We start from the raw sequence: 26,234 nt of genomic DNA on the forward strand, positions 1-26,234 counted from the left end.
ATGTCGCATGACGGCACTCGAAGTCCTTCTAGGAAGACTTCTCAGTTTTTATTTATTTATTTTTTTCATAAGATGGCCACTTCGCTGACCTAACACGCTGAGCTACCGTGCCGGCTCAGACCGCGCGGCTAGTCCCGTGCGGCGAAGCTTAACAATTTGCTGTAGGAGATGCTTATCTATCGCGAAGTCTTACACGTAAAATACCACCACCGAAGTACCAAAACGAGTCAATTGACATACTCCTTCCTCCAACATACCTATCGCGTAATGGTTACGGCCGTAAACTACAGAAATTTGGTTTCATGCAGAGGGAAACCGACAATCTTTCTTTCCTGGTATCACTCCCGAACGGGAGTGGAACTGGAGAAATGACTGCGGTTTATTCACTTTGCAGCTTAGGCGGCATACCGCACGGCACAGTGTGGCTGTACAGCGTCCCTGACTTGTTCGGGGTGCCAAAGCTGCGAAGTGTCTGCAGCGCCCTACTGGTGGGCGTGGTCCCATCAGCGCAGAAGCAGAGAATTAGTTCGGCTCATTTGAGGGCGGTGCCAGGTATGACCCGCACGCTGGAGCGGAACAATCGCCGTGCACTCGGTAGCGACCTGCGAGCCGAGCCGTTCTTCCCACCTCGCGTGCGATGCGGCGCCGGCGTAATGGAGTCTTTTGATGCCGCCGGTCGGTGGCGAGACGGGCCAGTACAGCGGCCTAATCTACTCATCAAGGGCAACAGGCGGCGGGCCGGACAAATGCAGCTTTATGTCGCCGTTAACGCGGCGTAAAGAAGTCGAGGAAGTGCTCACTTGGCCGAGGCGGGATGCCGTCAGCACTCGCTGACCCCGGCGCCTTGTCTTGTACTGTAGCTGTACTCGGTCGTCTGACATTACGTGCTGCACCTAACAATTCCGAGGAACAAAAGTAACCAAGATGTTGTAGATATTGTTCATCTGGGGCTCACAAATTGTTCCGTACTGCGGTTGCACCGCGACGAGTCCGGGGTCAGAGGGGCCCTTCAAGGACGTGAAGACGATAGTGGACGAGGAGCTGCTGACGCCACAGCCTGGAATTCCAAGTTCCACTACACTTCGAAGCGCGAAAGAAATTGTCACGTGAGATGTTTGCCTCCTGGAAAGGAACGCGCCCAATGAGATCCAGCATCAGTTTTACATCACAAGCAGAACCTAGGAGATAGCACGTTGCAATAAGTCGTGTGACGTTGAACTCCGTACTTTGTTGTTTTTATTTCGGAACAAAAACAGTCATGGTTGCGAAGTTATTGAATGTCAATGCCGCGTTTCACACTTTTGAGGCATCATCAGATTGTGTAAAAGTACCTGCATGCCTGATGTTCAAATGTGAGTGAAATGTTATGGGAGCTAAGGTCATCAGTCCCTAAGCTTACACACTACTTAACCTAAATTATCCCAAGGTCAAACACACACACCCATGCCCCAGGGAGGACTCGAACATCCGCCGGGACCAGCCGCACAGTCCATGACTGCAGCGCCTTAGACCGATCGGCTAATCCCGCGCAGCACCTGCATGCCTGACCCATCAGTTATGCTGTAGCGGAGCTTCACGCTAACGCAGGAAAGGTACAGTTAATGAAAGAACTAAGCCACAATTCTCAAACATTATTGACTTTATTACAATGTAACTCTCTCAGCAAGTTTCATTCCTTGGTACTTATTATTATTTTAAAAAAAAACACACAGAGCATAAAATTTAAGACAATGTTTCTCATAAAAACGTTACTCTAATTAACTATAGAAATCGCTAAAACAAATTCAAGCTGACAAGTAAATGACTTTAGAGTTAACTTCTGCAATAGTTCAACACAGGATCATTAAACAAACTCGTGGTTTTAAAATTAACCCACCACTCACGCATCAAGAGATAATGGTTATAATTGGAGGCGTATACTTAAAGCAGGATTACACAGCTTTCCTTTCATTACACATGAACTGCCGCTCTCGGTACGAGCCCTTTTACTCTCCAACAATCAACAGGCCCAGCTCTACCTTCTCCTCAGGCAGGTCGTTGTACACACGGGGGAGAACACAAACTAACAAGACAAAGCTTCTAAAACACACAAACAGATGGTGTTAATTCAACAAGCCTCAAAAACATGTTCATATGTGCTTCAGGGAATATAAGCCAGACAATAATGACAATTTAAACTGTGGCCTGGAAAACTTCAAGCTACCAATTGGTCCAGTAAATAAAATTAAAAAAAATTAACCGCACTTGATAAACGATTAAAACACGGGCATTTCACTACTAAGGAAAAAGTTCAGAATTGTTTGTTTACAGTGAGCTTTCAAAGGAACAATGTTCGTGAAAATATCACGTTAAGGTACTCGACAATCCGTTTTTGTGTTTGACGTAGTGTACGCTGATGAATCATTTGTATTTCAAAATTGGATTCCGTGCTCGGACTCGAATCCAGCTATTTGCCATTCGCAGGGTCTTCCAACTGAGCAAAAAGAGCGCTGGCTTTACAGACTCAGGCATTCACGACCACTTTCCATATCCTTTCGAACAATGGAGGTTCCACTTTGACGCAGTGGAAGTAGCACACTCCATATAATGCGTATAACGATTGTCACAAATGATCAACTCAGCGTTTACATAACTAAAAAAAATGTTTTTTCCGTCACTTCCAATCCTGTGTGGTTGTAGTGAATTCACTACTATCCGACAGCGTCGTGGCAGAGTTTAGGTGACGTTTGAGTGGTATAGCCAGCGGAAAATTGTAGAAAATCGGTCCCGAGGAGTGCCCGAAAGCTTCTTTGGAAGTTTGTAAGAAGTGTCGCCAGAGAGCGCTTCCACTCTGCAGAGTGTTAGGCAGAGCACGCTTCGACAGACTTGTTATTAATTACGTACACACTGCGTTATGTCTACACGGAACGCTGCTGTGTTCATTGCTCTTGGGACTTTGCTGAAAGCGCAGCTTCGTACAATTTTAATGACGAGGTGGGAAGTTTCGAAGCTACCACAGAATACCCAGTCGCTCGGTTTACGACAGTTGTGCACAAACCTGTTGAACATCAATTATCCAGCAGTTTGAAATTTTATGAACATTCCGCTCACAGTAATGAATGTGGGGGTGCACACAGCGTAAACCCGAATATTTAATAAAGGAAGATTAGGAATAAGGTTTTGAATATCACTAGAAATATTTAGAACTTTTTATGCGAAAAAAACATTCAAGAGCGAACTCAGCGAGAAACGGCAAGGGGCATTTTGTAAATTCCTGGGAGAAACATACAAACAAATAAATGTACCGGGGAAGAGATCGGTGTGGAAGGCGTCATTATGAATGATATGCAAATAAAAATGAGGTACACGGGGCATGAACCCAGACGTATGAATTTTATAGCGGAAAAGGACGTTCTTTGTGACTGCAAAGGAGATTAAAGAACCGGTGCTGCCTAATGGAAAGAGGGTAGATGACTTTAGGAAGTGTGGAAAGCCAACATGAATGCGTACAGTTGTTGATCATAATGCACGGGAAACTCTGGAGGAGGTATTTTTCCAGCAGTGGGTATCAAAAATGGCTCTGAGCACTATGGGACTCAACTGCTGAGGTCATTAGTCCCCTAGAACTTAGAACTAGTTAAACCTAACTAACCTAAGGACATCACAAACATCCATGCCCGAGGCAGGATTCGAACCTGCGACCGTAGCGGTCTTGCGGCTCCAGACTGCAGCGCCTTTAACCGCACGGCCACTTCGGCCGGCTAGCAGTGGGTATCAAATGGCTTTTGACGACGATAATAATAAATAATAATAATAATAATAATACTCGTAATAGAGAAGGCTAGTCGTTATAGTTCCGCCGATTTGTTGCAATGCTGTACGTATGGCTTCCCTCGTCAGATCAAATGGTACCTGACAATGAAGTATTCCAAAATTATGAATTGCTAAGGGTCCCAAACACATTAAAAAATAATTCCAGCAAGACTTCTGCAACCAATCTTCTACGTGTATGAATTACACTTCCTTATGTAACGACCGCTCATTCAATTTTTATTATTATTTATTTTTTATTTTAACCTCTCAAGTGTAAAATATCACCTACTAACGTCCGCGACTTTACTACAACATTGAGTTTCTAAAGGCGCATAAGCTATCCACATGAATAGTCTTCAAAATCACAGTAACAAAATTGATGATTGTTTAGGAACCACCAGCGACGTAGTGGAAGCGCTTACAATGGACATTCGTGATTACTCCATGACAAATGTCAATCCATTATCTGTTTAATCTTTGTTTTCTTGGCCGAGAGAGTTCCGTTTGTTTTCGCTTTACTGCTCCTGTCTTTGTAATTTTATTTGCGAAATAAAGAGTTAGATCAACTCGACGTTTTATCTGCATTTAACACAGGGTGGGGCAAATAAAACTGGCTCGGAGAACAGAGTTCCATAGTAAAAACAAACAGAACAGAGGAAAGGAAACACAGTGCTAACGTGACTATAGCATATGTCAAAAGTGGCCACCATTCATCTCTTGGTACTTTCGTGCCCTGGTCAGCGATTTGTTGAAGGCAGATCAAAGCTGGACTGTTGGAATTGCTGCAGTCTCGTCCTTAATGTTCTGCTGCAGTTCCTGAATACTATGAGGGTTGTTGGGATGCGTCTTAGACTTGAGGACTCCCCAGACAAAGTAATCGCTCATTGACAGATCAAGTGAGCTGGATGACCAGCTGAGGCCGCGACCGGACTGCAAACTCTGTCAGCCGTGAAGGTTGTGCAAATGTACTCCAAAGTTCGGCCAGTTCTATGGGCAGTTGCTCCATCCTGTTGGAAGTAACGGTAGGTATGTTCCTCCTCCGTTAAAGCTGCGACAAATCGTACCCATTCGCCCGAGCCATTTTTATGCACCCCACCCTGTAGATTCCCCTCAAATGCACACTACACATCGACAACAGCGCCACCTGCCTCTTCCTGGTTTCAAAATGTTGCCATGTAACGCGCCGAAGGCAGTGTCTGATGAAAGATGATGGGACCAGTAGTGCGGCGAGCAGACACTGCACGCCAAACCCCAACCTTCTGATCATGCAGTGGCGTTTCGTAGAAATTATGCGGAATCTCCGCTGCCCAGAACCTGTGATTCTGAGAATTAACGTAACCACTCACGTGAAGCCAGACTTCATCAGACATAAATAACAGATCCATGTCCAAAGCATTCGTTGTTACCTCAGGGCACAACCACTCACAAAACTCGGGCCCTGAGGAGCATCTACTAGTTTTAATGCATGAACGATAGACGCTCGGTAGGGGTGCATGTGCAGATCCAGGTGGAGTATTCGTCCGCATGATCGAAATGATAAATGCGTCGCGTTGACTTGGTAGGACTCCAAAGCATTTTCTGGTGAACTGCAGCCACATTTTCCCCGTGTGCGGACACGTTTCGGGACCTTTGTTTTTTTTTTTTACTTTTCCAAAACAGATCCCGTCTGACGCCATTTTTGCACTAATCATTGCACCCTTTACTGGCAAATTAACAAGAAAAGGCAACAAAGTAAAAGGTGTTGTACTTGAGTGGCATAAGATCGCGCTTTGAAATAGTATTACGATCCCTCTGGTAAAGATCAGTTATTTACATTAGCAGTTTCAAGTTTTGACAAAGTGAAAATATTTTCTGTATGATAATAACAACTTTAGCTTGACAAAAAGGGTATTATAACACACGGCATGTATAACATCATTAAATAGGTATCGCATAGAAAGTCTTTACATAGGACATAATCCATATGGCTGTTGATATACTTTCCGGGATGTGAGGTCGTGGTCCAAGAATTTTTATCTTGGACAAGGTGGTAATCGATAGTCAACCTTATCTTTGCTATGGATTATCAGTGGCTCTACAAAATTGCTAACAATTTTTTTTGGACAAGGTGGTAATCGATAGTCAACCTTATCTTTGCTGTGGATTATCACTGCTCATCACGTGTCACCTGAACCACGCACCCCTTTCTCACAATATATAAGTCGCTCTCAGATACCCGACCAGTCAGTCGGCAAGACTCAGCGGAGCAGCGCCTCTGAGGAAGTCCAGCGCAGTTCTGGACGAAACGTAAGGAGCAGCAAAGTTCTTGGACCACGACCTCACATCCCGGAAAGTATATCAACAGCCATGTCACCCGGTCGTGAAAACCTTCATTCTATAATCCATATGGTAATACAACGACAAAACTATGAGATCGTAAGAAATATTGTGTTGTTACGTTGACTTAATATTCTTTGAACAGATCTGCTTGGTCATTCCGCCTTAAATCGCTTAGGGCAGATACATCCGCATATGTATTAAGATCAGCGGTTGATCGCCGATGGTGGAATGAAACAAGATCGGAACTAATCGCCGATTTCCATTGGCAACTGTAGGAAAGGAAGAAGACTTAAACCCTTTCATTTTTTACTAATCTCTCCCAGTTTTGTGGTTATTAAGTTTTTCGAGCAGATTTTAGTAAAACACTTTCGTCTCTCTTCCAGCGTTCCCACTGTGAGACCAATGTAAACCCGCTCCCAAGCACCCTCTCTGCTTTGCGTCACGGGGAGTAAGAAATGCCCATAAACATAATCGTCTGTCGAACAGGTGTTCAAACTGACGCACGGCAGAAGAAATACGTACTCCAGCTGGCTAGTTTCTCTCCAGTGTATTCCAGCGTGCCTTCTCCTCCACTCACAGCTGGAAACCTGTCGGCGACCTGCCGCTCCAGGTCCAGTGGCCCTCGCGATGGCCGCTTCCAGCGCAGCCCAGCCACTCGTAAATTGCGGTTTCTTTGTCGTCCGGCGGTCACCCGAGAGACAAATGCGCTCCAGTGCAGTCCTCTGCGAGGCTCGTGCCGAGCGCAGCCGTAAATCCAGCAATCGCAGCTGGAGGCGCTCTGGATTTATGTGCCGCGTCCGTGGAATTGCTCCAGCGAGAACCGAGCTACCAGTCGGAGCACCGGCCGTGTCTGCTGGAGCCACAGTCCGCCGTACGGCGTCGGTGTGCAGGAACCGTGCGGCGATGATGGACGTCCCAGACGCTATCTGTGTGACGTACTACTGCTGTCGGCAAGTGGGCCGAGTCGTGCGGAGGAAACCGTTTATTACCCGTTCCAGGAATCGCTTCGCTGCACTCAAGTGACAGAGGGGGGGAATCTATCACTCAGGGTGAAATTCAGCCCCATTTGTGCCGCTACGGTATCCTTATTGCCTGAAACCAATTAAAGGAGTTTTCAATGAGAAGGATGCTCTGAGAACCACTATGCTTCACCAAACATGGTCCTCCGACAGGTCAAATAATCCTGTGACCATTTGTGGTACCCTTCTTGATATAAGATCAATATCTCCTGTTAATTGTATACGATATGGGACCCAAACACTTGAGCAGTTTTCTAGGATGGGTGAATGGGTCGCACAATTGTTTTGATGAGTCCTCCCGTTTGTACACTGACGACTTTTTCCCAGTATCCTATTAATGATCAGAAACTTGTGCGGTAATTCCATTTCCTATCCATATACGTTGTTACAGTATGGCTTTTGTACGAGTTGACAGATTTCAATTGTGACTCGATGTTTTTTTTTCGTTTTTTGAAATGTTCTTCTTCTAATGTTTCTATTGACGGATGTTTTTTGTTGTTGTTGTCTTCAGTCCGACGACTTGTTTGATGCAGCTCCCCATGCTACTTTATGCTGTGCAGGCCTCTTCGTCTCCGAATAACTACTGCAACTTACATCCTTCTGAATCTGCTTACTGTATTCATATCTTGGTCTCCCTATACGTTTCAAAAGCTTCTATTCTCTTGTTGTCTGAACTGATTTTATCGTCCATGTTTCACTACTATACTAGGCTACTCTCCAAATACCTTCAATAATAACTTTCTAACATTTAAATTTCTATTCGAAGTTAAAGATTTCTCTTCTTCAGAAATGCTTTTCTTGCCATTGCCAGTCAACATTTCGTATCGTCTCTACGCCGACCATACACAGCTGTTTGTCGACCGGTGTGACCGAGCGGTTCTAGGCGCTTCAGTCTGGAACCGCGCGACCGCTACGGTCGCAGGTTCGAATCCTGCCTTGGACTTGGATGTGTGTGATGTCCTTAGGTTAGTTAGGATTCAGTAATTCTATGTGCTAGGGGACTGATGACCTCAGATGTTAAGTCCCACAGTGCTTGGAGCCATTTGGACACAGCTGTTTTGCTGCCCAAATAGCAGAACTCATCTACTACTTTTAGTCTCTCGTTTCCTAATCTGTTTCCCTCAGCACCGACTGATTTAATAAATTCGGTCGGTTTATCGTGAGTTTTTATCGTGACTTTTCACGAAGACATACTGAACCACTTAATAGGATACTGAGGTGACAGGGAGTAGCGATACGCAGTATCGCGTATACAAGGTATAACAGGGCAGGGCATTGGCGGAGCTGTCATTTGTACTCAGTGATTCATGTGAAAAGATTTCCAACGTAATTACGGCCGCACGACGGTAATCAACAGACTCTGAACGCAGAATGGTTCAAATGGCATCCCCTAGAACTTACAGCTACTTAAACCTAACTAACCTAAGGACATCACACACATCCATGCCCGAGGCAGGATTCGAACCTGCGATCGTAGCGGTCGCGCGGTTCCAGAATGTAGCGCCTAGAACCGCTCGGCCACTCCGGCCGGTGAACGCAAGACACAAGGGACATTCCATTTCGGAAATCGTTAAGGATTTGCCGAAAATACCAAATTTTAGGCATTACCTCTCACCACGGAAAGTACAAGACGAGGGTCTTTACTAAACGACCGAGAGCCGGGCCTTTGCGTGGAGTTGTTAAGGCTAACAAACAAGCAACACTACACGAAACGACCGCAGAAATCAATGTACGAACGTATCCTTTAGGACAGACAGTTGGGCGAAATCTTGCGTCAGTGGACTTTGGTAGCAGACGACCGGCGCGAGGGCCTTTGTTAACAATTAAGAGGTCGCCTACAGAGACACTCCTGGGCTCGTGACCCTATCGCTTGGACCCTGATATGTTGAGTTCCAATTTCAGTGGGTAGGAACTGATGGTAAGTTTCGAGTGTGGCACATACCCCACGAAGCGGTGGACCCAAGCTGTGTTTACATGGACTGGACTGGGTCCTCTAAAAAAATGGTTCAAATGGCTCTGAGCACTATCGGACTTAACATCTATGGTCATCAGTCCCCTAGGACTTAGAACTACTTAAACCTAACTAACCTAAGGACATCACACAACACCCAGTCGTCACGAGGCAGAGAAACTGGGTCCTCTGCCCCAACGGAACCGGTCATTGACTGGAAATGGTTATTTCGTCTACTTTGAGACCATTTGCACCCATTCATGTATTTCATTCTCCCAAACAACGATGCGCCATGTCAACGGGCCACAATTGTTCGCGATTTGTTTGAAGAACATTCTGGACAGTTGAAGCGAATGATTAGGCCATACAGATCGACCGACATGAATGCCATCGAACATTTATGGGATATAACCGAGAAATCATTTCGCACACGTGTCCTACACCGGCAACACTTACGCAGTTATGGGCGGCTATAGAGACAGCACGGTCAACAGTTTTAATCTGCCAGGAAGTTTCATATCAGCGCACACTCCGCTGCAGAGTGAAAATCTCATTCTGGAAACATCCCCCAGGCTGTGGCTAAACGATGTCTCCGCAATATCCTTTCTTTCAAGAGTGCTAGTTCTGCAAGTTTCGCAGGAGAGCTTCTGTAAAGTTTGGAAGGTAGGAGACGAGGTACTGGCGGAAGTAAAGCTGTGAGGACGGGGCGTGAGTCGTGCTTGGGTGGCTCGGTTGGTAGAGCACTTTCCCGCGAGAGGCAAAGGTCCCGAGTTCGAGTCTCGGTCCGGCACACAGTTTTAATCTGCCAGGAAGTTTCACGGTCAATATTTCTGCAGGGGACGTCCAACGACTTGTCGAGTTGCTGCACTACACCCAGCAAAAGGAGGCCCAACACGAAATGAGGAGATATCCATGACTATTGTCACCTCATTGTATGTGTACAACTGTTTGAAATCTTTCACAGTGCGATGCGTTTTCCTTATCTACCTCTGTACTTGTTTACTGTGGCGTCACCACATGTTTCCGATAATGCCCACGGGAGGCCAAGGGCAATAACGTCGTGGTCGGGTAGTACCACTCGAGAAAGGCTTAAAGGCCGGGGCACGCCTACAGTTGTTGTAACCAATTTTTTTTAATTGTGGCTAAAGTTCACAGCTTCAGTGAAAACTTAGTTTTAACCTTCAGTGAAGTACCCCGGGAGCTTTGAGAGCAGCCACCAGGCGCCGCACGTGCTGAGCGGCGGCGCGTCCAGACGCCACCGACGCCCACCTGCCAGGGGGATCCCCCTCTCGTGCCTATATTTAGCCCGCCGAAGTGCAGACCTGCGGGCGTGGACCACCGTTTCTGCCCACGCTCTGTCCTTCGTCGTATTGAATCACGGACTCGACCCGTCCTCCGCGTCCCATCCCCGGCCTTCAGAAATACCTCCGCTACTCTTTTGGAAGGGCGTGTAACACAATGGGAATGCTTATTTTTAGCAGTGTCTTAAGAAACAGACCTTCGCTCGATCTTGCAGGTATACTAAGTCTACGAACTTTATCCGCAACTGCGGAATCTTTCTGACATTGGCTGCATTAGGTATGCAGTTACTACCTGTGTGACGGGAACGGCAGTAAAGTTGCTAGCGATGGGGTCGTAGACAGTGTGAATATGACATACGGAAGTTTGGGTTGGTCCTGGAAGCGTACTTGGATAGCTGAAGTGGTTAAGGTGATCGCTCAGGACAAGCGCGAAATCCGGTTTGGAATTCGGGTCCGGCACAAATTTTCGTATGCAACCGATAGCTAATATCTTCATACCTAATGCAGCTACTGTCAGAAAGGTTCTGCAATAGCGAAGAAAGTTCACGACCGGAATCTTCGACCTTAATTTAAATAGCGTAAATGATTGGGTGTAATCGAGTGGTGAGCAAATCTCGTTGTGTTAGACTGAATGAACTTACGCGTGTCAGTCGAGAGTTAATTCCATGTGTGCGATTATGAGGTGAAAAAAATGAAATTAAATTTACTGTGCAGCTCAAAAGCAATAAAACTGTACTCACACACTCGGCGAATGCCTATACTCAAGTATGCAAACAGCAGGAGCAATAAAATTAAACATACGTCATTCAAATGGCTCTTAGAACTACTTAAACCAAACTAACCTAAGGACACCACTCACATCCATGCCGAAAGCAGGATTCGAAACTGCGACCGTAGCAGCAGCGCGGTTCCGGACAGAAGCGCCTAGAATCGATCTTCCACAGCGGCTGGCTCATACTTCATTCCCTGGCATTAAATACAGTTGCGACAAGCATTTCCGAGATGTTGTTTTATTGGGCTACTAGTTTCGGCGATATATTACGCCATCTTCAGATCCCCTGACCGACGTGTAGGAAGATTCCAAGAACGGATCCGGTCAAAATAGGAGCCAGACTGGTATCTGCTAGATGAAGTGATCCCTTCAAACATCATCTGCCGACTGGCAGATGTTTGAAGGGATCGTTGTATCTAGCAGAAATTTACACATAGTAGTCTTTAAGGCTGGGGTAACATATCGCCGAAACTGGTAGCCTAATAAAATAAGTGTGGAAATCAGACAGCTGAAAGGTATTTGATTTTACATTCTGTACATTTATGATAAGTTGGCAGACCTGTTCATGTTTGATAGATTGAAAAAACTGTTCGTTTCACGCATTTTCCATAATCTGCGAGGCATGGCAAATGCAGTGAATGGAAGGAACCAGGTCTAACCATTATTTTACCAAGTAGTAGAAAAATTGTTGAGAGCGATGTAGGGATGTACAGTGAATGGCCGTCCGGTGTGGTCGTGCGGTTCTAAGCGCAACTGTCTGGAACCGCGTGACCGCTGCGGTCGCAGGTTCGAATCCTGCCTCGGGCATGGATGTGTGTGATGTCCTTAGGTTAGTCAGATGTAAGTAGTTCTAAGTTCTAGGGGACCGATGACCACTGATAAGTCCCATAGTGCTCAGAGCCATTTGAACAATTTGCAGTGAATGCTGAGCTATTGTGCAAAACGTAAGGGCAAAAGAAACTTTTGAGTGACGTATCACTGCCAAGTGCCAACGGTCTTGCCGCAGTGGTAACACAGGTTGCCGTAAGATCACCGAAGTTAAGCGCTGTCGGCCTGGGCTAGCACTTGGGTGGGTGACCATCCGATATGCCGGGCGCTGTTGGCAAGCAGGGTGCACGCAGCCCTTGTGAGTCAAACAGAGGAGCTACTTGATTACAAGTAGCGGCTCCGGTCGGTCCAATGACGCCCGTGGTCTGAGGATGACACGGCGGCCGGTCGGTGCCGTTGGGTCTTCATGGCCTAATCGGGAGGAGTTTTTTTTTTTTATCACTGCCAAGTAACATGGGTCGATGAAACTTCGACCATGCTTAGAAAGAACTGCTACGTAGTGGTACCGAATATCACTGAAAGAAATACGCAATGAGGCGAACAGGAATGACAATAATTACATTGTAATCACTACGATTTACGGCGATCCCCTGAACCTTACAAAAGGCGTGACGTGGTTCTTAATAGTGCATGCTGTGCAACGCGCTCCAATGCTGGCCACAAGGGTGGTGAGCCGTTCTCGTGGTACAGCGTTCCACTCCTCCAGCTGCGCGGTTGACAACTGCCAAATGGTTCAAATGGCTCTGAGCACTATGGGACTTAACAATCGAGGTGATCAGTCCCCTAGAACTTAGAACTACTTAAACCTAACTAACCTAAGGACATCACACACATCCATGCCCGAGGCAGGATTCGAACCTGCGACCGTAATGGTCGCGCGTTTCCAGACTGAAGCGCTGAGAGCCGCTCGCCCACTCCGGCCGGCTGACAATTGCCGTTTGGTGTCGTTGGGGCACGTGGACGTCCTGCAGTACGTCTCCCCAAGGCATCCCACTCCTGCTCAGGATTTAAGTAGGGGGAACGGCCAGGCCAATACATTCGTCGAATATCCTCCGAGAGCTTCTCCACCTACGCTGTTCGATACGGTCCTGGATTGTCATCCATAAAAGTGTGGTGAGGTTCGAACGCACCCCTGAAAGGACACAAATGGGGAAGGAGTACAGTGTGACATTAACGTTAACCGTTGAACGCACCATGTTCAAAGATCTGGAGGTCAGTGCGCCCCAGAAGCATTGTGCATGCCTCACACCGTAACACCTGGACCGCCAAAACGATCGTCTTCGACAACGTTCCTGGGAGCATTACATGTTTCCACCTCTCGTCATACGAGGGTACGTCCAGAATTGCCGACTATGATTATTTTGGTTGTATTTTGATATTTTAGATAGGATGTTAAAGGCTAGACTCACGTTTAGAAAGGTGGTAGTACACTTGTACCTGGCTTCCATTCATGACAGTTGTCATACGAGGTGCTCCGTCCATGGCAGTGCATCCTTCTGCCCTTCGGTGTAAGGAATCACGCACTCTTTGACATACTCTTTGTTGTTGTTGTTGTAAGTGCTGGTATGAATTGAAGACGCGATGCTGTTATTTCTGGACATTGTTGACTGGGATGGCGTAGACTAATGCCTTCGAATGTCCCCATAACAGCCGGCCCGAGTGGCCGAGCGGTTAAAGGCGCTACAGTCTGGAACCGCACGACCGCTACGGTCGCAGGTTCGAATCCTGCCTCGGGCATGGATGTGTGTGATGTCCCTGGGTTAGTTAGGTTTAAGTAGTTCTAAGTTCTAGGGGACTTATGACCACAGCAGTTGAGTCCCATAGTGCTCAGAGCCATTTGTCCCCATAACAAAGAATCTAAGGGATTGACATCTATATCTACGTGGTTACTCTGCTATTCACAATAAAGTGCCTGGCAGAGGGTTCAGTGAATCACCTTAAAGCTGTCTCTCTACCGTTCCACTCTCGAACGGCACGAGGGAAAAACGAGCACTTAAATTTTTCTGTGCGAGCCCTGATTTCTCTTATTTTATCGTGATGATCATTTCTCCCTATGTAGGTGGGTCACAACAGAATGTATTCGCAATCGGAGAAGAAAATTTGTGTTTGTAATTTCATGAGAAGATCCCGTCGCAACGAAAAATGCCTTTGTTTTAATGATTGCCACGCCAATTCACGTATCCTATCTGTGGCACTATCTCCCGTATTTCGCGATAATACAAAACGAGCTGCACTTCTTTGTACTTTTTCGATGTCATCCGTCAGTCCCACCTGATGCGGATCCCACACCGCACAGCAGTACTCCAGAATAGGGCGGACAAGCGTGGTGTGAGCAGTCGCTTTAGTAGACCTCTTGCGCCTTTAAGTGTTCTGCCAATGAATCGCAGTCTTTGGTTTGCTCTACCCACAATATTATCTATGTGATCGTTCCAATTTAGGTTTTTTGTAATTTTAATCCCTAAGTATTTAGTTGAATTTACAGCCTTCAGATTTCTGTGACTTATCGCGTAATCGAAATTAAGCTGATTTCTTTTAGGGCTCATTTGAATAACTTCAAACTTTTCTTTATTCAGGGTCAATTTCCACTTTTCGCACCATACAGATATCTTATCTAAATCATTTTGCAAGTCGTTTTGATCATCTGATGACTTTACATGACGGTAAATGACAGCATCATCTGCAAACACTCTAAGACGACTACTCCGATTGTCTCCTATGTCGGTAAGTCGTTAATATAGATCAGGAACAATAGAGGGCTTATAACACTTCCTTGGGGAACGCTGGATATTACTTCTGTTTTACTCGATGACTTTCCGTCTATTACTACGAACTGTGACCTTTCTGACAGGAAATCACAAATCCAGTCGCACAACTGAGGCGATATTCCGTAGGCACGTAGTTTGGTTAGAAGACGCTTGTGAGGAACGGTGTCGAAAGCCTTCTGGAAATCTAAAAATATGGAATAAATTTGGCATCCCCTGTCGATAGCACTTGTTACATCATGAGTATAAAGAGCTAGTTGTGTTTCATAAGAACGATATTTTCTGAAACCGTGCTGACTATGTGTCAATAAATCGTTTTCTTCGAGGTACTTCATAAATTTCTAATACAATATATGTTCCAAAACCCTACTGCAAATTGACGTTAATGATATAGGCCTGTAATTCAATGGATTACTCCTACTTCCCTTTTTGGGTATTGGTGTGACTTGAGCAATTTTCCAGGCTTTAGGTGCGGATCTTTCTGTGAGCGAGTGGTTGTATATAATTGCTAAATATGGAGCTATTTTATCAGCATATTCTGAGAGGAACCTGACTGGTATACAATCTGGACCGGAAACCTTGCTTTTATTAAGTGATTTAAGGTGCTTCGTTACTCCGAGGATATCTACTTCTATGTTTCTCATCTTGGCAATTGTTCTTGATTGGAATTTAGGAATATTTACTTCGTCTTCTTTGGTGAAGGAGTTTCGGAAAATCGTGTTTGATAACTCTGCTTTAGCGGCACTGTCATTAGTGACTTCACCGTTGATATCGCGCAGTGAAGTTATTGATTGCATCTTGCCACAGGCGTACTTTATCTCTTTGGGTTTTCTGCCAGAAGTCTGGGGAATAGGAAGACCAAGGATTGGGGCCTCTCCGACCCGTCCTGCGGTCCTGAAATGTCAGCGTCAGACATTCACGCACACTGCGGAGGAATTTGGTGGTGAGCCATCGTGCATAAATCACATCTGTAGCCTTTGCTAACATGGCACATCCTCCAACGAGGTAGGCAATACATTGACAAGAAACTGATGATAATAAGTCACATTTAGTGTTTGTGGTAGGATATATGGCCCTCGTAATTTATCACCAAGAACGCCTGCCTATACACGGATGCAGAAACGATGTTGATGTCCTCTCTATGCAAATGCATAGGGATTTTCACCGATCCACACGCGCTGGATATGAAAGTTCACAACGTCATCTCTTGTGAACTCCGCTTCGTCGGTGAATAAAATCTTCGAGCAAAATAGTGGATCTGCAGCACACTTCTGAAAGAGCCATTGACAGAAAAGAAATCTGCTACGGTATGCTCGCGCTGAAGATGGTATGGATACTGCTACTGTTCATGTAGTACCATCCAGACGATAGAATGACAAACGCCTTCTGCAGCTGCCAATCGCCGCACACTGGCTCCACGTCTTTCGTGCAGTAAACGCTGCACATGCTCCTCCATCTGAGGTGTGCGGACTGACCATAGACTTCACTGTTCGCCTTGAACCTGTGTCCTCAAAACGCTGAAAAAGACAGCCGAACTGCTTATCGGATGGTTCTCTGCGACGTGGATATTTTTCCGAGTAAAGAGCTCGGAGTGGCAGGCTAGTTCCCTTTGCTAAACTGTAGGAGAAAATGATAGTCACCATATCACTTGTGGAGTAGGACGCTTGCATTGCTAACTGTAGAAGGAAAAAAAATGTTCAGAACCATTCGTGTACAGGGGCAGTAAAAACATCACAATAATAGTAAATACAGGGTGATTTTTTTCCCCACCGTGTACAAACCCTAGGGATTGATCGATAAGAGGATACGGAACAAAAAAGTTCTAATGAACTTATGTCCGGCAACGCATAGCTTCCATGCTAGTGACCATGTATAAAGTCATACATTGTTACAGAGACTGCGGTCTAACAAGCGCTGTACCATGTCGCCACAGTTACAATATATGTTGAAAATTGTTTCCATGTTCGTCGACGCGCCGTAGAATGTTGTCTCACGCTCACATCGACCAGGCTGCATCCGAACAGTATCAAAGGCAGCATGAATACGCTGCCCCCGTGTCTCCACATCTGGAATGGGCTCTTCATAGACGATACTTCTGAGAGGGCCCCATAACCAGAAATCTCACGGGTTGCAATCCGGTGAACCAGCAGGCCATGCAACTGGATCCCATCGTCCGATCCAGACCAGGGAAGACACAATTGAGGTGCGTCACGACGTTAACAGCACCATCTTGTAACAGCCACATAACCCTTCGAATGATTAGTGGAACTTCTTCTAGCAGGAGAGACAAAGTCACCCGCAAGAAACGCCGATAGTTCCGGCCTGTTAGGCGACTCGGAAGGAAGACTGGTCCCAAAATATGGTCGCCAGTTATCCCGGCCCACAGTTTCCGGCTGCACCGATGCTGATGATTCGCTGTCACCGTACCATGGGGGTTCGGCGTACTATCCCGCAGATGATTGTTATGAAAGTTGAAGATTCCATTCCACGTAAAGGTGTGAATAGGATGGTTGATACATATCCCGGAATGGTGGTTGCCTGGTGAAGAAACTAGTGACAAAACTGCTCCCGTTGTGGAAAATCTGTCGCTAGTAAGCCCTGCTCACCCTGTAAGTGATAAGGATAGTACTAATCGTCATGGAGAATGTTCCACACGGTCGTCTGGCTTACCCTGTACTGGCAGGCCAACTGCCTGGTAATCACATCTGACTGTACGTCAGTCTGTTGTTCCACCTGTTGTACTGCCATTCATGAACAGCATTCAGATGGTTCAAATAGCTCTAAGCACTGTGGGACTTAACATCTGAGATCATCAGTCCCCTTGACTTAGAACTACTTAAACCTAACGACATCACACACGTCCATGCCCGAGGCAGGATTCGAACCTGCTACCGTAGCAGCAGCGCGGTTCCGGACTGAAGCGCCTAGAACCGCTCGGCCACAGCGGCCGGCTGAACAGCATTCCTGAGGGTGTTTTCCAGCAGGATAACTCTCACCGACATTCCGATGTTGTATACCTAGCATGCTCTACAGAGTGTGGACATGTTGTCTTATGTTGCTCAATCGCCAGATCTGTCTTCAGTCGACCAGACATGGGGCATCATCGAACTCCAGCGTCATCCACAACCAGCATTAATGGTCGCTGTGTATTGACTGCCCAAGTGTAACAGGCAAGTAACTCCATCCCACAAGCTGACATCCACCAACTGTACAACACAATCCATGCACGTTTGCATGCTTGCATTCTACATTCTGCCTGCTATACGGGCTATTTCACATTTGGAGTGTCTTATATCGTGCTTTTATTAACCTGTGATCCTGCAATGTTAATCACTTGACTAAGTTACCTAGACAAATGCAGTCCCGAAATTTCATTACCCTGCATTAATAATGTCTTTGTGCTGCAAGTCTTTTCCGTCAGTGTACATACAGCATCACCTGACTGGAAATGGGTAGTTTTTTTTTTCTCGATAACGGCAGTAGACACCTTTGTGTCTGAAGAGAGCAACACTGCGGATGAATTGTGCCCTTGCAGCGGAATTCTTCTGCTGGAGAGCCCTTGGACGCCACCTGGAGGTCTCACTGCCGCAGCCCGCAGCCGTTAACCGCTAATGGGCGATCGCTGTCAGCGGGCGGATCATCCCGTGAAGGCGAGGCCATGCGGACGCTCCCGGCTGCCCTTAATGGGATTCACCGCCTCTCTACCTCTCTGTCTTCCCCCTACCCGCCTCACCACTCCCATTCCTCTCACGAATCTGCCGCGTCAAGGTGCTCAGCGCCCAACAGCGTTTGGTGCCACTGTGGCTCGTCCTTTATTGATGCAATCCTTTTCCTCGTCCAAATACTGTCCAACTCAGCAGGTGTACCTCGAGGGTATGTCTTCTGTTCAGAATTGGACACATCTCTGACATGCACCTTGTAGGGCTTGTGTATATTTGATCGATATTATTACTGCAAAATCTAGCATCATTTTGGCAACATTCCTTCATTAGAGCTCGAAGAACACTTGGAGTAATTAGAGTTGCCACTTTATACATTATTTTATTTTTAATTGGATGGCAGTTATAAGAGTCGAGGGACATCAAAGGGAAGCAGTGGTTGGTAAGGAAGTGAGACAGGGCTGTAGCCTCTCCCCGATGTTGTTCAGTCTGTATATTGAGCAAGCAGTAAAGGAAACAAAAGAAAAGTTCGGAGTAGGTATTAAAATCCATGGAGAAGAAATAAAAACTTTGAGGTTCGCCGATGACGTTGTAATTCTGTCAGAGACGGCAAAGGGCCTGGAAGAGCAGCTGAACGGAATGGACAGTGTCTTGGAAGGAGGATATAAGATGAACATCAACGAAAGCAAAACGAGGATAATGGAATGTAGTCGAATTAAGTCGGGTGATGCTGAGGGAATTAGATTAAGAAATGAGACACTTAAAGTAGTAAAAGAGTTTTGCTATTTGGGGAGTAAAATAACTGAAGATGGTCGAAGTAGAGAGGATATAAAATGTAGACTGGCAATGGCAAGGAAAGCGTTTCTGAAGAAGAGACATTTGTTAACATCAAGTATTGATTTAAGTGTCAGGAAGTCGTTTCTGAAAGTATTTGTATGGAGTGTAACCATGTATGGAAGTGAAACATGGACGATAAATAGTTTGGACAAGAAGAGAATAGAAGCTTTGAAATGTGGTGCTACAGAAGAATGCTGAAGATTAGATGGGTAGATCACATAACTAATGATGAGATATTGAATAGAATTGAGGAGAGGAGGAGTTTGTGGCACAACTTGACTAGAAGAAGGGATCGGCTGGTAGGGCATGTTCTGAGGCATCAAGGGATCACCAATTTAGTGCTGGAGGGCAGCGTGGAGGGTAAAAATCGTAGAGGGAGACCAAGAGATGAATACACTAAGCAGATTCAGAAGGATGTAGGTTGCAGTAGGTACTGAGAGATGAAGAAGCTTGCACATTATAGAGTAGCATGGAGAGCTGCATCAAACCAGTCCCAGGACTGAAGACCACAACAACAACAACTGAAAGATTTTACTTTTGCTCTGAACTTTTCTATTTTTCTTTTTGTTTCTCCATCATACCCGTTTCCCTCAGATCTGCTTCATCGTCTTTAATTCACGTCAGTTCTCTTTGTTGTTCTCTTCTCATCAGGTCTTCACTTCCTCATTGCGTCTAATACTCGTTCTATTCTTTCGCAAACTTCTTTATTATTTCTTAATTTCCATTTGCCTTTGTCATTTTCTGGTCCCAAGATTTTTTTTATTATCCTTTCCTCATTTTTTGATTCACCTATTTGTGTGACTGTATTTAACGAAAGACATTGTGAAGCAGTGTTATGGTGCCGGAGTGTTGTATTTTTGGATGAAGGTTATTTGTTATAGAAACCCTTTGTTAATTGAAAAGCCGCTTCCATATTCCTTCCCCTTGCTAAGTTAACTTTTTTGTTCAAACCACTCATTTGTATTATTTCACTTAGATAATAAAATATTGTAGCTTTTTCTTATTCTTCCATAATTAGTTTCCAGGTGTTTCGGTGCCTCCTTTGCATCTGTTGTATATTCTATTTTGTTCGAAGGTATACACCGGCCTGCTATCAAAGCTGCCTCTTGTAGGAGATTTATCTGTAATGTTACAGCTTATACACATGGAGCAGAGATCGTTTGCAAAAGCCTAAAATCAGTTCTCAGCCGGCCGCTGTGGCCGAGCGGTTCTAGGCGCTTCAGTCCGGAACTGCGCTGCTGCTACGGTCGCAGGTTCGAATCCTGCCTTGGGCATGGATGTGTGTGATGTCCTTAGGTTAGTTAGGTTTAAGTAGTTCTAAGTATAGGGGACTGATGACCTCAGATGTTAAGTCCCATAGTGCTTAGAGCCATTTGAACCATAAGTTCTCAGATTATCCACTTTTTCCCCAATTGTGTGGATGTGTTTTTTAATTCCTTCTTCCTCTGCTCTTTTCCACCATTTTCCGACTACCTTTTGTAATATACAATCTGATTACCTTTTCTAGTGCACAACTGAACAGCAGTGGGGACAATCCACCCCCCTGTCTTACTCTACCTTTTATCTCAAAAGCTTTCGAATTTCATCCAAAAACTTAATTTGATTTGTGTTTTTATTGTGTCTTTTTGTAATTGTTGCTGATTTGTTGCAAGTCTGTTGATGTCGACTCAGCAACTTGATATGATTCATGTGATTCACTTACTGCAAATTATCGATCTTCGAATCTGTGTTTTAAATAAGCAGATACAATAGGTACAGCTTTGGGCATCCCATAGCATTATGCTTCTTTGAAGAAGATATTGACGTCTGATAAACTAAAAATTGGCTTCTGAAGATCACAAATTAATTTATTGAAACTAGTAAAGCGAAATAAAAATACCTGTGTAACTGAGAACTGAATCTTATTCTGAGTTTTTACGCCGTCTTAAAGGGTGTGAGATAGCGTGAGTGATGTTGGTGGAGAGTGAGTGTACGTGTGTAAGACTTACTAGTACTTGTTTTATGGTGATTTAGACATTTTAACCACATTGGTTTCTAGTCACTTTTGTAAGGGCGCTGATAACATCGCCGTTGAGCGTCCATAAACCACAAACTAACTCTCTCTCTCTCTCTCCCCCAACACAGAGTAGTGTCCTCGGTTATTTGTTGGATATATTCTACTCTGTCTTCGCTTTCAGTTTTTACCCTCAATTGCCATGAAAGTCAATCCTTGTTATCTTAACACATGTACTACCATCCTGTCCCGTATTCTTGTCAATATTTTCCACGTGTACCTCTCCACACTGCTTATGCGGAGAACTTTTATTTCTTATCGCAAGAGGCGGCCCCTACCTCAATTTGTAGGAAGTAATGACAGACCTCAAAATTAAATTCTAATTGCAAGTTGCGCTTATACACAATACACTAACTTGTAATTCCTTAGATTTAGGTTTATCTGTGCGACACACTATAAGTGAGTGAAATTGGAGACATAGACTGAGGACTAAAACAACAAAAATTGGTAACAAATGTTCTTATAGGTCGGGCAGCCACAGCTAAAAAGCTTGTACATAATGCGAAGTGCTATCAAACAATTAAAAATCAGATATGGTAAAATAGTCTATATTAAAATGGCTGAAAGTCCAAATCCGCAACAGCTGTTTATTGTGTTTTAATTTTATGACGACCGGTTGAATACCCTGGAGGTATAGGTTCAGGTCATATAAAACAAATACTTCATGTGCCACGACTCCCAAGGTGCAAGTGCGAATAAAAACATTTCATACCTCGGTGAGACTTCGGATGAACCGGTAGTTCAGCATCCTATCCGAACCACTAATACATTTCCAAAACACAGTCAAAAGACGTGCCTGGACAGGACATGACAATCCAAATAGGATAGGATAGAACCACCGTCAAACTCCGCAGGGGAAACTGAGGATTAAGAGACACAATCCTTGGGAGTCGTCAGTATATACAGAGTGTATAAAAAAAATCATCCGGTTCGGCACGTGTCTGTTTCTCAAACTAATAAACGTATACAATGTATTTTGTTTTTTGATGAACGGCAAACTCAAAAACTTTTTTTCATACCTTTTCATAGGTGTTCAATATGCCCCCCTCGAGATGCACGGCATATGTCAATGCGGTATTGAAGCTGCTGCTGCACCGCAGCGAACTTGTCTTGAGTTGCAGCTTCCACATTTGCTGTTATACGATGTCTCAGTTCATCCATTGTTGCTGGTAGCGAATGCACATAAACAGTCTTTTTATAAACCCCCACAAGAAATAATCACATACAGTCAGCTCCGGTGACCTTGGAGGCCAGTAATCTAAGGCTGAATCATTTGGTCCAGTACGACCAATCGATCATTCAGTAATCCTTTGATTTAAAAATTCCCACACTTCCAGATGCCAGTGTGGCGGTGGCCCATCCTGTTGGTAAATGAAGTCGTTCGAATCAGTCTCCAACTGTGGGAAAATCAAGTTCTCTAGCATATCGAGATATCTGCTTCCTATAACAGTGTTCTCGGCAAAGAAAGAAGACCGTACACCTTTTTCTGTGAAACTGCACAAAACACATTAAATTTTGGAGAGCCCCTCTCATGTTGTACAACTTTATGTGGTTATTGAGCACTCCGTCTTCAGGCCACAAGTGGCCCATCGGGACCATCCGACCGCCGTGTCATCCTCAGTTGAGGATGCGGATAGAAGGGGCGTGTGGTCAGCACACCGCTCTCCAGGTCGTTACGATGGTTTTCATTGACCGGAGCCGCTACTATTCGGTCGAGTAGCTCGTCAATTGGCAACACTAGGCTGATTATGTGGTTATCTCGTACCCAATATTCTCAGATTATGACGGTTCACCTTTTCATTTAAATGGAATGTTACCTCGTCACTTAACACTAAAAGTGGAAGAAAACTGTCATCCCCCATCTTGCCAAAACCGAAATTACAGAACTCCACACCACACGTTGTTGTTTGTCACCTTTCAGAAGAGCTTGCGGTAGCTGAATTTTGTATGGTTTCATGTGTAAACGTCCACGCAACACACGCCAAACGGACATCGGGGGCACGTTGAGCTCTCGAGCTGCGCGGCGAACGCATTTCTGTGGATGCGTTCGACGTCTGTGTCAGACACTCGGGGACGGCCCGGTGGTTTGCCTTTTCACAAACAACCTGTTTCTCAGAATTGTTCATGCCATCATCTAATGCTCTGTGCTGTAGGAGGATCCACAGCATACCCAGTACGAAAGTCACACAGAACAGTTATTACTGACCTACTCTGCGTAAAACGCAGAGCACAAAACTCTTTCTGTTGTCCCGACACCATTTTACTCACCTGTCTCAAATAACATTAGAGTTAAGATTTTTTAACAATCGGATGGTTCCTTTTTTGATACACCCAGTTTACTGGCAAGCGTCAAATAGAACTGCACGCCAGAGCGCTAGCCACACACTGGTCCTGTCATATACGTGGATTGTCGTGTGCTGTCCGGGCTCATCTTTTGACAGTGCTTTGGAAATGTAAAGTGAACAGTGTACAGTGAAACGGGCAGATTGGAGATGGCCTTGACAGCTGGAATGTGAGTGGTGGGGGTTAATGGTGGCCAGCTCCGTTCTACCTGCATGTCCCGCCATTTAGTTGCGATGGATCGTTGGACAGGTGAACATCGCGGCTACGCGATTATAGCCTATTATGCGAATGGTGAGAGTTTGGTGAAAACGCGATGTGGTTTTCGACGCCATTTCAACATAACGCGCAACAGGCCTGTTCCCTCGGATAACGCAATTCGTTCGTGGATAAACAACCTTGAACAAACTGGATCAACGTATAAAAAATCGAGGTGGGAGTGCAAAAACCGTTCGGACACCTCAAAACATCGCTGCTGTTCAACAGGCAATGCTCAGAACTCCACGCCGATCTGCCAAACAACATGCGCTACGTCTTGGAATAAGTAACACGTCGGTGAGAAGGATTCTTCGTCAAGATTTACATTTTCACCCATACAAAATACGGATTGTGCAATCTCTCAAACCAAGTGACTATCAGAAACTTTTACAATTTTGTGAGGAAATGGCCAGAAGACTTGAAGAAAATGACGACCAAGTAAAGCACTTGCGGATGAGCGATGAGGCGCATTTCCACCTCTCTGGTTTTTGTTAATAAACAAAACTTCAGATAGTGGTCGGAGGAAAACCCTGGCGCACTTCATGAAACGCCTCTTCATGCTCAAAAAGTGACGGTTTGGTGCGCAATGTCGGCAAGAGGAATCATAGGCCCATTTTTCTTCGAGGATATCAATGAAAGTGCCGTCACTGTTAACTCTGTGCGTTACGTTGCAATGATCCAGAACTTCCCGTACGCCAGAACTCGCCCGTTTTCCAGTGAATGAATACACAATGTTCCAACAAGACGGGGCAACAAGCCACACTGCAAGAGTTTCCAGGAATGCTGTGAGTCCTTTGTTTCCAGGCGGCGTCATTTCCCGAAATGGGGATATCCCTTGGCCCCCTCGCTCTCCAGAATTGACAACCTGCGACTTTTTTTCTATGGTGTCACTTAAAAACAAGAGTTTTTCAGAACGATCCACCCAGAACTAGCCCAACCCTAAAATAACGAATTCGGGACGAAACTGAAGGAATCTACATCTACATCCATACTCCGCAAGCCACCTGACGGTGTGTGGCGGAGGGTACCTTCAGTACCTCTATCGGTTCTCCCTTCTTTTCCAGTCTCCTGTTGTTCGTGGAAAGAAGGATTGTCGGTATGCCTCTGTGTGGGCTCTAATCTGTCTGATTTTATCCTCATGGTCTCTTCGCGAGATATACGTAGGAGGTAGCAAAATACTGCTTGACTCCTCCGTGAAGGTGTGTTCTCGAAACTTCAACGAAAGCCCCTACCGAGCTACGGAGCGTCTCTCTTGTAAAGTCTTCCACTGGAGTTTATTAATCATCTCCGTAACGCTTTCGCGATTACTAAATGATCCTGTAACGAAGCGCGCTGCTCTCCGTTGGATCTTCTCTATCTCTTCTATCAACCCTATCTGGTACGGATCCCACACTGTTGAGCAGTATTCAAGCAGTGGGCGAACAAGCTTACTGTAACCTACTTCCTTTGTTTTCGGATTGCATTTCCTTAGGATTCTTCCAATGAATGTAGGTCTGGCGTCTGCTTTGCCGACGATCAGCTTTATGTGATCATTCCATTTTAAATCATTCCTAATGCGTACTCCCAGATAATTTACGGAATTAACTGCTTTCGGTTGCTGACCTGCTATATTGTAGCTAAATGATATGGGATCTTTCTTTCTATGTATTCGCAGCACATTACATTTGTCTACGTTGAGATTCAGTTGCCATTCCCTGCACCATGCGTCAATTCGCTGCAGATCCTCCTGCATTTCAGTACAATTTTCCATTGTTACAACCTCTCGATATACCACAGCATCATCCGCAAAAAGCCTCAGTGAACTTCCGATGTCATCCACAAGGTCATTTATGTATATTGTGAATAGCAACGGTCCTACGACACTCCCCTGCGGCACACCTGAAATTACTCTTACTTCGGAAGACTTTTCTCCATTGAGAATGACATGCTGCGTTCTGTTATCTAGGAAGTCTTCAATCCAATCACACAATTGGTCTGATAGTCCATATGCTCTTACTTTGTTCATTAAACGACTGTGGGGAACTGTATCGAATTCGGGACGAAACTGTAGGAATACCATCAATATGCTGTAAAATGTCATGGGAAACTTCCAGGCCTTGCAGCAGAAGTGCATAGATTCTAATGGACATTTGGCAGATGTTATATTCAAAAAATAATTTTTTCACTTATTGTACAGTAAATGGCTACCTTTGTACTTTATATTTATAACCATTGAATTAAAAAAAATTAATTTTCTTAAAGAATTAGTTAGTTATTTAAATCTTCCCGTTTCACTGGCTAACTCTGTATTAGTGATCATGCATGGTTCGGATCTGATGCCCATGTGTCGGTTCATCCAAGGTT

The 26,234-nt window shown here is 45.1% G+C and overlaps 1 protein-coding gene and 1 non-coding gene across 2 annotated transcripts in view; both read left to right on the forward strand.

The window, feature by feature from the left end:
- Positions 1–26,234, forward strand: part of LOC124778726 (serine-rich adhesin for platelets) — a 493,495-nt gene that overhangs the window by 306,436 nt on the left and 160,825 nt on the right. The gene's annotated exons all lie outside the window — the stretch shown is intronic.
- Positions 13,636–13,719, forward strand: Trnas-gga. The gene is given in 2 exon segments: positions 13,636–13,675; positions 13,685–13,719. It is a non-coding gene; the product is annotated as a tRNA-Ser (tRNA).

Source organism: Schistocerca piceifrons, chromosome 1, assembly GCF_021461385.2.
Source record: "Schistocerca piceifrons isolate TAMUIC-IGC-003096 chromosome 1, iqSchPice1.1, whole genome shotgun sequence".
In the NCBI taxonomy this organism is placed as follows: Eukaryota; Metazoa; Arthropoda; class Insecta; order Orthoptera; family Acrididae; genus Schistocerca; species Schistocerca piceifrons.